Source organism: Primulina huaijiensis, chromosome 1 (assembly GCF_012295235.1).
Source record: "Primulina huaijiensis isolate GDHJ02 chromosome 1, ASM1229523v2, whole genome shotgun sequence".
Classification (NCBI taxonomy): Eukaryota; Viridiplantae; Streptophyta; class Magnoliopsida; order Lamiales; family Gesneriaceae; genus Primulina; species Primulina huaijiensis.
Window position 1 is genome coordinate 11,288,135 of NC_133306.1, and position 11,732 is coordinate 11,299,866.

The following is an 11,732-nucleotide window of genomic DNA, read 5'->3' on the forward strand; positions in this document are numbered from 1 at the left end:
ACAGCTCGATTTTTTTATCGAAAAACCAACGCATTCTTCATAAATTTAGCTAAGAGAAAGTGGTGGCTGCTGCTGAGAAGTTAGAACCCTAGGTTGCGCCTCAAAATTCTGAAAGTGTATGTGTGTGTTACTTAATTAATTAATTAACTGACTAATTAGGTGCTAATAGTGCTTAATAAAATAATTAACATGCTAATTAACATACTAACACAATGCTAACTTTACTAAAATCTCCTAATTAAAAATAAAATACACATGTGAAAAATTTTAAAAGTTTAAAATCTTAAAGTCACATAATAAATTAAATTAGGCTTTAAAAATACTTAAAATTTCATTAATCTTTTAAAATATCAAATTTCATGACTTGAAATAAAATACCACATTTTCTCAAAATCGCCTAAATTGTCGCCGGTCTCTTTTTCCGATCTCGCATCGAATATTCGCCTGAAACATAAAAATCAAGAAAATATTTTAACATGCATCACAATAAACATGTAACAATTTAAAAGAATGCGAATCGTAAATCATGCATGGTAAAAAAAATAATTTTAAAAATTAAATAAATAATTTTAACAATTTAATAAATGCAAGGGTTTGCGTGTACTGATTTTGGGCTCTACAGAAATGTTAATCATTTTTATCATATTTTGTATTGGTACAAAATCTTCCTTAGTTCTCAAAAATAAAAATAAAATTTAAAATTAGATTTTCTCTAATCATTGTTCTATCTCAGGAATTGAACAAGAGAGTGCATCCTTACGAGACTTCGTATGGTAGTCATGCACTTATATCGTTGGACTTTCCACCGTCTTGGTTCTATTTTTGTTGAGTTTGACGTTGACGCTTTTTCCGAAATTATCTTTATATCACGATCAATTTTTTGATAATTCAAAACCTCCAATTTGGTGGTAGTCCAGCATGAGGCAATATATTAATATATGAAGTTCCCTGAAAGTATTTGGACATTCTTGAATCACCAAGGCCATTGTCTTTGTGTAGAAATATAATAATGTTTAAATTAATAATGGGTACCCCTAACTTGCCGATCTAGGAATGAATTGAACTTCCTTAGAGCCAAAAGAAAAAGCTCATCAATTAGAGAGTAATGGTCAAAAGAAGTGTTCTAAAAAAAATACAAAAAACACAAATTAAACATGAAACATGTGGAAAAAATTTCGCTTAGAATAAAAATGTTAAAATAACATTCAATCATTTTGTTAACCATATTAAGCGTGAGAAACATGAAAAAAAATGTGAAAATCACAATTTTTTAGATAAAATTTCAGGTTCCATTTTTAACTTTTTATAAAATTTAACTTTGTTAACAAGAGAGAGATAAATGATCCAAAAGAGATCACCAAAAGTTTTACTTCACACAATTTGTTATTTTGAGACTTGTGTTTTTGCTAACTTGAAAATTTATGCATTTATTCTTAAAATTTGCATGTTTATGTTTATTTACCCTATTAATTGACTTGATATAATTAAAACTATAATAAAAACTAAAAAACGTTTTTTTACGCTCAATCACGTACTAAACCCGCTTAAGTTTGCAAAGCTTAAAACTTGACCATAACGCTTGACATTATTTAGAACATTGGTCATAAAAAAGACAGACTAGCAGGGAAAATATTCATACCTTCAAAATCCAAGATACTAAACCCTTGTTTTAAGGACATTAGGATGAATACAGCAAGTTGTGCACAATAGACAACTTCACAAAAGATGAGGATTATCGTCCAAAATCATCATTTCCCACATGCATCCATACATTGCTTTCAATTTTATGCACTTTTGAGCCAGAAGGAAAACGAAAGAAATTGAGTTTTCAATGTAAAAAATGTAGCCACAAAATATGGAAACTAGCATCCAACGCAGGGAAATTATTATTTACTCGTATTTTTTCATCTTACTCCTGTCAAGTATCTTCTCTTAGGTGAATGAGATTTGGTTTTCGACCTCTTTTTGGGACGACTATGGCTAGAAATATTTTCCTCTATATCCTCATCATCTGTAGTGATCTCTAATGGGTTTCGGCTCGACTTGATTTTCATGGTTATCTGCTTAGGAACAATTACGTTGAAGTAGTAGCTGATAATGGCCTCCATTTTCTTGTTTGGCAAAGCTTTTAAGGCGTTTTTCAATAACCAATCACTTTTCTTTGGGAAATCCATTCCTAAAATAATGTCGAACTTTTTCTTTTCATTAGCAGTCCAATTCTGAGACGCACCTTCTCCCATTTCATCGAATTTCCACTCCCAAAAGGCAGCGCCAAGTTCAATTTGTAGCTTCATCTTTTCCTTGGCTATATGCGTTTTAACGCATTCAGAAGAACCGGGAACACGGCATGAACAAGTACCGGCTCCTCCTTTCCCAATGGGGTTTAACTTTACATGAGAGGCCCTATTTCCATTGAAACTCATAATTTTTGGCATATTTGTGTTCTTGATTGGCCAAACTTTGGTTCCTAACCAACGTGAAGTGTCTAATTTCTTGTAAGAAGGGCCAATGAATGTGGGTAAATCGGCTTGAAAACGAGGTCCTATAGGTACCACGGGTTTTTGGATATTCTGATGATTGTCATATGATAATTGCTCGGTTTTGGGTGGAGATAAGAATTTTTTCTTATTCCTCATATTAGATGAGCTTGAATTCATTGCTAGAAACTGCATTAGAGTACAAATACCAAAATCTAATGAGACTCAACGAGATCAGAGCGAATGATACAAAAGAATCAACTGTAATAGTAACAAGACTTCTCGTCTCGGACTTGTACTTGGCTGAATTAGTCCAATAATTTCTTCTCAATAAACAGGTTCAGCGAAAAATGACCGTAGATACTACAAGTACAACGGGCATTAAAGCTCATAAGTATCTTGGAATTTAGGTGCAAGTCACAAGACGAGGCATACACTTTATTAGTTTATTTTAATAAAGCACCCTAAACTAATATGCTAAGTATCGTAGAGCTTAGGCACAAGTCACAAGACGAGGCACACAGCTTTATTTTTAGTAAAGCACCCTAAATTAATATGCTAAGATCTAAACATATGATGAAAATATGATGCAATGCATACTTCACAAATTATTAAAGAATAAAAAAAATATTTTTAGTATGTGACCGAGTGACAACTTGTCGTGCAGAGCAATCAGGAGTAATAGGGCGGGGCATAGAAGTGGTGGAAATTTTTTCATTAATTGTCCAAGGATATGAACAAAACAAGAAAAATGATGCTCGTTATTTTGCATTTAATTGTGGATTTACTAGCTCTACATTGAAGGTGTGCTTAACATTCAGCCTTGAGCTTTTGAAGTGCACAAAGCCTCGGGCTTTATGGTTAAGTAGTTGGCTTCATTGAAGATTTTACTTAACAAGTGTCAAGACGCAAAGATCGAGCCTCGACAAGCCTTGAGCATAGACATGCATTTTGGACTTTTAATAACTACGAAAACATCAACCTTTGAAAGGACAAAGAGCTGATTTCTAGGAAAATTGCAATACAAAATTCAAAAGTGGTTTTAGGATGTCGTAAAGAATGAATTGACAAATGTTATACAAATCCGACATCCAGCAATACTCCAATCCAGCATTGTGTTTTCGTAATCTCTTATCAAACTAGACCATGCCATTATAGGGAAACAAATGGTTAGCTGTCACTGCCCTTGTGGTGTAGTGGCAAAAACTTATAGCAATAGAGGTGAGATGTTAGTTTGAATCCACGTCAAAACAAAAATCTCCCACTATAATGTAACCAAAAAAAAGACAATTGTCTAACTCCAATATTATTCCCCCAGGGCGGGAAGGCTTACGCTTACGAGGAGAGAGTAAAGTAGTTGCTTTTTCCAAATGAAAAATCAAAAATAAAAATTCAAGAATTATTTACGTATAATTTTTCAAAATATATAAGTTCTTCCCAAATATAATTAATATCCTCTTATCGTAGTTCTAGAGGTCTTTGCCCTAGCATATTGCACTACCATACCAGAGTCCATCAAACTTTCTGCTACTAAGGACTTTTGAATCGAAGAACATTATCTCAATGCCCAAAGACTACCCACTTTCAAATTCATTATTCATTATATTGAATAAGATTCCAATAACACTAGTTTGGAAGTCAAATTGTCTTTCATCCCGCTTTTTCGTTAAGAGAGTGAAACATAATAGGAAAAGTAGTTAAAACTCTCTAATCTATGTTGAATACAATAATCATCTCCCTTTATGTATGGCAAAACATATTAGGGATAAATGAAATCAATTAAACAGAATCAAATTAATTATTATGAAAGATTTATCATAATCTTGATAATGTAAATTTGATATGATATGCAATATTTTTGTTTATAACTTAATATCTTAATAATTTCGAATATTATTATATTTTCCTATGCTCTAATCCAAGCACAACTCTAAAGTAAATTCATATTAATAAAAAAATAAATCAATCCTTAATATACCAAAACCTACTTAACTAAATAGCTCTTGGAAATCCGAGGCAAATTGCATCAGCACCTTCTGTAAAAATTCAAAACAAACGAAGACCCAATTAATTGTATTTAAAACATTTTGTTTTTAAAAATCAAACATTAAACCGTTGAAAACGGGGTAAATATGCTTGAGTTTTTATAAACATAGGTTACATGTGCTTGATTTTTAAAAACGGAAGATATATAACCAATTAAAATTTTTAGAGGGTTTCATTTCTTTTAACTTTTCACATGGACTAGTGCAATTAGCTCTAAAAATCCGGTTTATGTTGAGTTCTTTTCCCAATTAAACTCAGAATTTGGACAGTAAACAACAACGGGGAGGCATGGTGGCAAAACCAAGAATGAAATTTTTGGTAAAGTACATTCAGTAGGACGGCCAAACTACCGTCTTGAAGAAGAGGCCTTCCTATTCTTAGACACATTCAAACGTTACTGCCCTGAATAACAACAAACCACTCTACCAACTGATAAACTGGGGATAATACATAATCATGTCCCTATTTTTTTCCCTTCTTCCTCATTATGTCCCTCTAGTTTCATATGTACTATTTAGATCTCTCAACTTTTACATTGCGTCCCATGAAAGTCCCTGACGTTCGGTATCACGGGTAGTAACATTTGACATACTTCACATGTGAAGTGTACGCGATTTCAGTTTCCCAAATTAAAGAAAACTCAAGCCTAATTCCATCATGCACAACATGTGAATCATCTTTCCCAAGTTGAAGATTTGTTTGCTGATCTCACACTGCGATGCCGAGGAAAGCACGACAAAAAGCTTACACATCGGAGCAACTAAATTAAGAACAAACACAAATGGGGCGCACTTTGTCGATGGAGGTTTCCGTTGAACTTTCCTCGACGTCGCGGCCACAAGATCGGGGAAGAAATCTTCAGTTTGGTAGAGATAATTCACAGATCATGAACAATGGAATTAGGGCTAGGGATTTTTCTTTCATTTAATTTGGGAAAACTGGAATCACGTGAAGTTCGTTAGATGTTAACGACCGAGATAACGTCAATGATGCTTATGGGACGCAATTGAAAGTTGGGGATTTAAATGGCATATACGAAACTAGAGGGATAAAATTGGGAAGAAGTGCAAATTATAGTGACATAATTATGTATTATCCCGATAAATTGTGACAAAATTTACATCAGCCAATTTACATCAGCTTCCCACAATCTTATTTACAAATGGTTCTTTTAAGTAATGTTTGATGAAGTACCAACCTGTACATATTTCATGCTACCTAGTTAAAAATGAAGCAACTATGGAAAGAGAATAAATTGCCATAACCGCTTCATCAAGAAGTACATGACTCATGGCAGGGGAGGGGCTTGTCGTCCCTCAAATGAAAATTTCGTATTTTATTTATAATTTTGCAAAAGTATAGGACATTCACATCCCAAAATGAATTGTTCATTTCAAACACAACTAAAGTCTACAGCATAAACGAACAGAAGAGTGACCTCCATAAAGTCATAATTGGACAAGTCTAGTAATCAATTTCATGCACAAAATATATCAAGAAGTAGTCAAGAATCAATTATCTCATTTTCTTTGAAAATAATCGAGAAAGTTAAAACAAGTTCATAAAGAAAGAAAGGAAAGAACAAACCAAAAAAAAAAAAACAAGGATCAAAACAACAAAATTATAAATATGGATACCCGAACAAAAATTAATTTGATCTATCCAAGGAATAGTCAAGAAACACCAAAATATTCACTAGATGATTGGTCTTGAAGATTTACCAAACAGTAAACAAAATTACATTAGTCAGAACTATAACCTGATGTTTTTTTCTAGTGAAAGAATTTGAAATTTGTAGTTATATTTTGTTGGAAAATACCAATTTCATAGAAGAAGCAGAAGCAGTGTTTTAATGGCAGGGAAAATTAAGCATTCTTTGAGAAAGATTCAAGTTTTATTGTTTGCCATAGCTTTCCAAAGTTTCAAATAGGGAATTCTTCAATTTTTAATCGATATTCAACAATCAATATTTTTGTGCAGGAAAACAAACTCGAAGTCAATTTGGTAAGAAATCAATCACCGGTAATTTGGAAAGAATCCATATGAAAATATTACGGCAGATCTCAATCAAATAAAATCTGGCAGATCTCAATCAAATAAAATCTGCATAGATCATGGGAATTGATTCTGATCTTTGATTTTCTTCATCCCCATAAATAATCATAGGTACCAACACTCGTGATCATAGAGATTTTTTTACAATCTTGAGGTTTCTCACTGCGTATTTAGCCAAATACCATATATGGAACCAAAATTTCTTTTAATTTAATTTCTATATTTGGGCAAACTCTATACTAGAGCTAATGTTTTAGTTTTGAAAATAAATGACAAAAATTAAGTAAATAAAAATGCATGCAAAAAATATATATGTGATGGCCCGATTGAAAGTTGAGTATACAGTTACATACCTTAATGTCGCCTCAGCCGTATAGACCTCGAATTCCGAATTATCTACAAATTAGAGGTATATTATCATTAATATCCTTATTACTTTATTTGCAATATTATTATTATTTTATTTATTTTGATATACTCATTATTTATTATTTCCTTTTATCCCTAACGTATTTAAAATTTCCATCTCTATATTTGTCACGCCCGAGCTCGAGCCTGCGCCTGCGTAACTGCAGAATGGCTCCTATGACAACTACTTCGTATTCGTCCTCTTTTTACGAAAATGATTAACTCAAGTTGGTATAGAAATCACTTGTAACTCATTATAAACTCATTTTAAATCTTTAATTTTTGCCGTGTGGGACAACAGGTATCACAATCTCCCCTCCTTCAGAACGTCTGCTTGATCCCACGATCCACCAGCGCAGGGAATCTAAAGGTGGCTCCTACAGGTTCAAGAGGTGGCTCCCGTCATGTAACACTTTACCCCGCAGATTCAAAATGTGGCTTCCACACACGTAGCACTTAGCCCCGCATGACACTTATTTCCCGATGTTCCTTGCTAGTAACCGTCTTTGATAACTACTTCGTATTCATCCTCGCTTTACGAAAATGATTAACCCAAGTTGCTATAGAAGTCATTGTAGCCAATTATAAATTCATTTTAAATCTTTAATTTTACCATGTGAGACAAGAGGTATCACAATGTTAACTCACTCTACACACACGTATCCATCTCTACAGTCTAAACATACTTAAGTTCGATGCATAGAGCTCTAAAAATTCCAATTCATTATCCCAAGCTTTAGTTTCCAGCCAATGCTAACATGTTTCCTATATCATTATCTAGTGATTTTCCCAAAGTTCCCATAACAGTCCACTAATATATCCCAGTGTTCTCATTTGCTATATCATGGAAGGATGACCCATTCATGACTCGTTGCCACGTTTTCTTCATTCATTTATTTCTTTAGCCTCTTAAATCCCAATACTAATATTAATACAACTCCATGTACTATTAGGTATCATTTGACTCGTGGGATGATAATGAAATATTTATAATATGGGATAATGAATTAAAAGATATGGATAACATAACTAATTTTAACACCGATCCATATATTGTTAGGCACCGCTTGGCTAATAGGATAATGATGAAATATCTATAATACGGAATAATGAATTAAAAGATATGGACAACATAACTATTTTAACTCCAATTATTGTAGAACTCGAGCCAAACGACTGGATGAAAAAAGATCTATCACTCGCACCGAAGAGTGTCTTATCGTATTATGCTAATCGAGTCCACAAGTTATAAAAGCTAAAACAATCTGGAACCAGTGCCTAATTAGCAAATATTCGACCATCATTATACACATTCATGGATTTGATTTGTTATTAAATTAAGAATACCAATTACCTGCATCTTCACTAATGCGCGAACCCAAAAGCCAATCTATACCTCTTTAGACTTCACCGCAATCTCAAAGTTCCATAGTCATCATAACTAAATGGCAATTGAAGCTTTATTTCATACCTTAGTTTCACTTGCCTTGCACCTAGGCTATTTGTGAGTTGCTTCAACTAAAACGATCACAGCCACTGTTAAAATCTCTTATTGTCCTAGTTCTTCAAACACAAATTGGAAGCTACCAGATAATGGATAAGCAGAACAGACACATGCAATTGGTCAAAGCCCACGCACAACAGGCTCATGCATTTGAGGCGATCAGATTATTTGTTCACCAAAGTCCATTAGCAGATTTGAAGATTTATCCACACACAGTTGAAGGAATACTCTCGAAGAGTTTGTTGCAACCGGGGAAAAGAATTTAGGCTAGGAGTCAGAATATGATTCATTATCTTATTGTATATACTTGTACACTGTAAATGTGAACAGTAAGGGAGAAATAAATAAATTAATTTGATGATTTCATCATTTATTTTTTTCGTTAAATTCTTTAACTTGGTATCAGAGCCACCATGGCTGACGCCAATTCTAATATTGAATCCCCTCCCTCCTTTGCTAATACCACAACAAATTCAAATTTCATTTTGGTTGACCCAGTAAATCAAGTTAAACTCGGTTAAACTAAGCGATGATAATTATCTCTTGTGGCATCTTCAAGTTTTAGCGAGCGTTCGGGGTCTGGGACTTGATGTCTTCATCCTCGAGAATCCACCAGTGCCTCCTCAATTTCTCGCTGGAGATAGTTCCCGTGAAGCTCTCAATCCAACCTATTTCTCCTCCTTCTAGCTGGCTTCAACGACTGAGGCTGTTCAAGCCCAAATGATCTACTGTGAAACCTCGACGCACCTTTTGACCAGAGAGTCTCGCCTTTTTGCCTCACAATCCAAGACTAAGGTTATGCCATACAAACTACAACAACAAACCTTGAAGAAGGGAACTAGGTGTATGAAAGATTACCTCAATAAAATGAAAGGCTACATGGACACTCTTGTTGCGTGTGGTCATCCCGCAACTGAAGAGGACCAAATATGTATACTTTAGGTGGTGTTGGCCTAGAATATGATCCTGTGGCTGTTCATGTGACGTCAAGAGTCAACTCCTTGAGTTTTTCAGAGGTTGATGTTCATTTGCTTTCCCATGAAGGGAGATTGGAGTCTTTCCACATTAGTGGTAATACTATCCCACACAACGACAATACGTCAACTATGCCCCCGCAAAAGACGTTTGAACCAATCTGCAATCCCATGGATCATCGCTATGGCAGATCCAATCGTGGTGGTAAAGGCAGATGGCAACCCAACAATGATCACTCTGTTTGTCAAATTTGTGGTGTTCCTGGACATGTCTTCGAAATTTGATGCTATCGTTTTGATAAAGATTTCATTCCCAGCATACAGGGCCCCCCTGACAGTCTCTTTTTAACCCCAATCGGCCCTCTCATCCGTATCCCACAGCGGCAGTCGACACCTCAAACTCTGAAGCAGTAAGTGAAGATTGGTGGTTTCCAGATTCTGGTACGTCACACCATGTTACTCATGATCTTGGGAACCTCTCCATTGGCTCCGAGTATTCAGGAGGTGGTAAGGTTCACATGGGCAACGACACAGGTCTGTCAATTTCTCATGTTGGTCACTCGAAGTTTCTTTCTAATTCTTCCCCTAACATTTTTCTGCTCACTAATTTACTCAGGGTTCCTCAAATTACCAAGAATCTACTTAATTGTAAATAAATATGCCAAGGATAACCCTTTTTTTTTAATTTCATCCTTCTTTTTGTTTGGTGAAGGACCAAGCAACACAGGTTGCTCTTCTCAAAGGGACTTTGCATGAAGGGTTGTACAAGTTTAGTCTTGGTTCATGGATTAGTTCAAAGCCCACACAGAATAGGCTCATGCATTTGAGCCCATCAGATTATTTGTTCACCAAAGTCCATTAGCAGATTTGAATATTTACCCACACACAATTGAAGGAATATTCTGGAAGAGTTTATTGCAACGGTGGAACAGAATTTAGGCTAGATGTCAAAATATAATTCATTATCCTTGTACCCAGCAAATGTGAAAGGTAAGGGAGAAATGCAGAAATTCATTTGATGATCACATCATTTATTGTTCTTAGTTAAATTCTTTAACTCTACCCAGCTGCAACTTAAATGAACCGGGCCCTGGGGTGGGTTAAACTCCTTTAGTTGACTGTCTAACGAATCAGGCAGTCGGTGCCAATTTTGGAACTGCTCGAGGCAAAAGTGGTTCAACAACTTAACGAGTAAATTCTAAGCCTATGCGGCAGAATACACCATTAAATTACCAAAAAATAGGTACTATTAAGTCTGGAATAAGTATTAAAACAAAACCACAGCAGCAGTATTCGAATCCATAGAGCGGTAACACGAATGAGAAGCGATGCTTACCGCCCGCTAAATTCTGATCCTCCACCTCGATTCCCTCACCAGTTCAATCCCTCGAGCACTAACATCGATCTGCATAACTCCAAACAGTTGCAAATGATTCATTAAATTTTCCGAGAATAGGCGGAAACTGCCGACCTGAATCAGAGAAATAAACTTGAGAATGTTTGTTCGTTTCACTATAACATCAAGGAATCCAATCGAATTCCCACACTCACCTTCGTTTCACTCCGCAATTATCCTCTGTTCGGCGCTCGATTGTGCGAAGAGGTTAGAGTTAGCTTCCTGTTCGATTCTACGTCGAGAAATTGAAATGATTTTCTGAGAATTCGCTCCTCTTCTGTGTTCCTCTCCTATCGATAGACAATTTTGCTGAATTGAAATTGAAATTTGGAAATGGCCGAACAAAATTTCTCTCGCGGCCGAGGGAGTTTTGCAGAAATAGGTGGGGCACGGACCATGGGAGAGGGGGAAATGAGGAAAGAGGGAGCGTTGCACATGTAATTTATTTTTTTATCTTCTATTTAAAATGTAATTTTTTTTAATTAGTGATGGGTCGACATTTGATATTTGGATTGAGTCACAACCCAATTTTTTATTATAACACCAAACAATTTTAATTTTTTTACAATTGTTATTTTTTTTCTGACTTACTTCCCCACGAAACTTAGAAGAGATATCAATTATATATCATATTTTATAGTATTTTTGATAATGTTATAACATTGTGATTTTTATGAATATTTTTAACAACCAACTCAAATTATAATATATATCTCATATTAAAATATTTACATATAAGATATTAATTATATATTACAACACTATCGATTTTAATTTTAAACTCAATCAGTATCTTTTAATTATCAATTTTTATTTAATTATCTCATATTAAAATGTTTAATATGAATATAAATTATTTATGTGTTAACATG

The 11,732-nt window shown here is 34.5% G+C and overlaps 1 long non-coding RNA gene across 6 annotated transcripts; it reads right to left on the reverse strand.

Moving 5' to 3' along the window:
• Positions 1-1,383: 1,383 nt before the first annotated feature.
• On the reverse strand, positions 1,384-11,281 carry LOC140981560 (uncharacterized). 6 transcript variants are annotated; one of them, XR_012176106.1, is made up of 5 exons: positions 11,016-11,277; positions 10,801-10,935; positions 6,932-6,974; positions 4,471-4,513; positions 1,384-2,666 (listed from the first exon to the last, which is right to left on the reverse strand). It is a non-coding gene; the product is annotated as an uncharacterized lncRNA (long non-coding RNA). The 6 variants fall into 6 exon arrangements; XR_012176103.1 differs by lacking the exon at positions 4,471-4,513 and having other exon boundaries at positions 1,387-2,666; positions 11,016-11,276; XR_012176105.1 differs by lacking the exon at positions 1,384-2,666 and having other exon boundaries at positions 2,673-4,513; positions 11,016-11,276.
• Between the last annotated feature and the right edge of the window lie 451 nt (positions 11,282-11,732).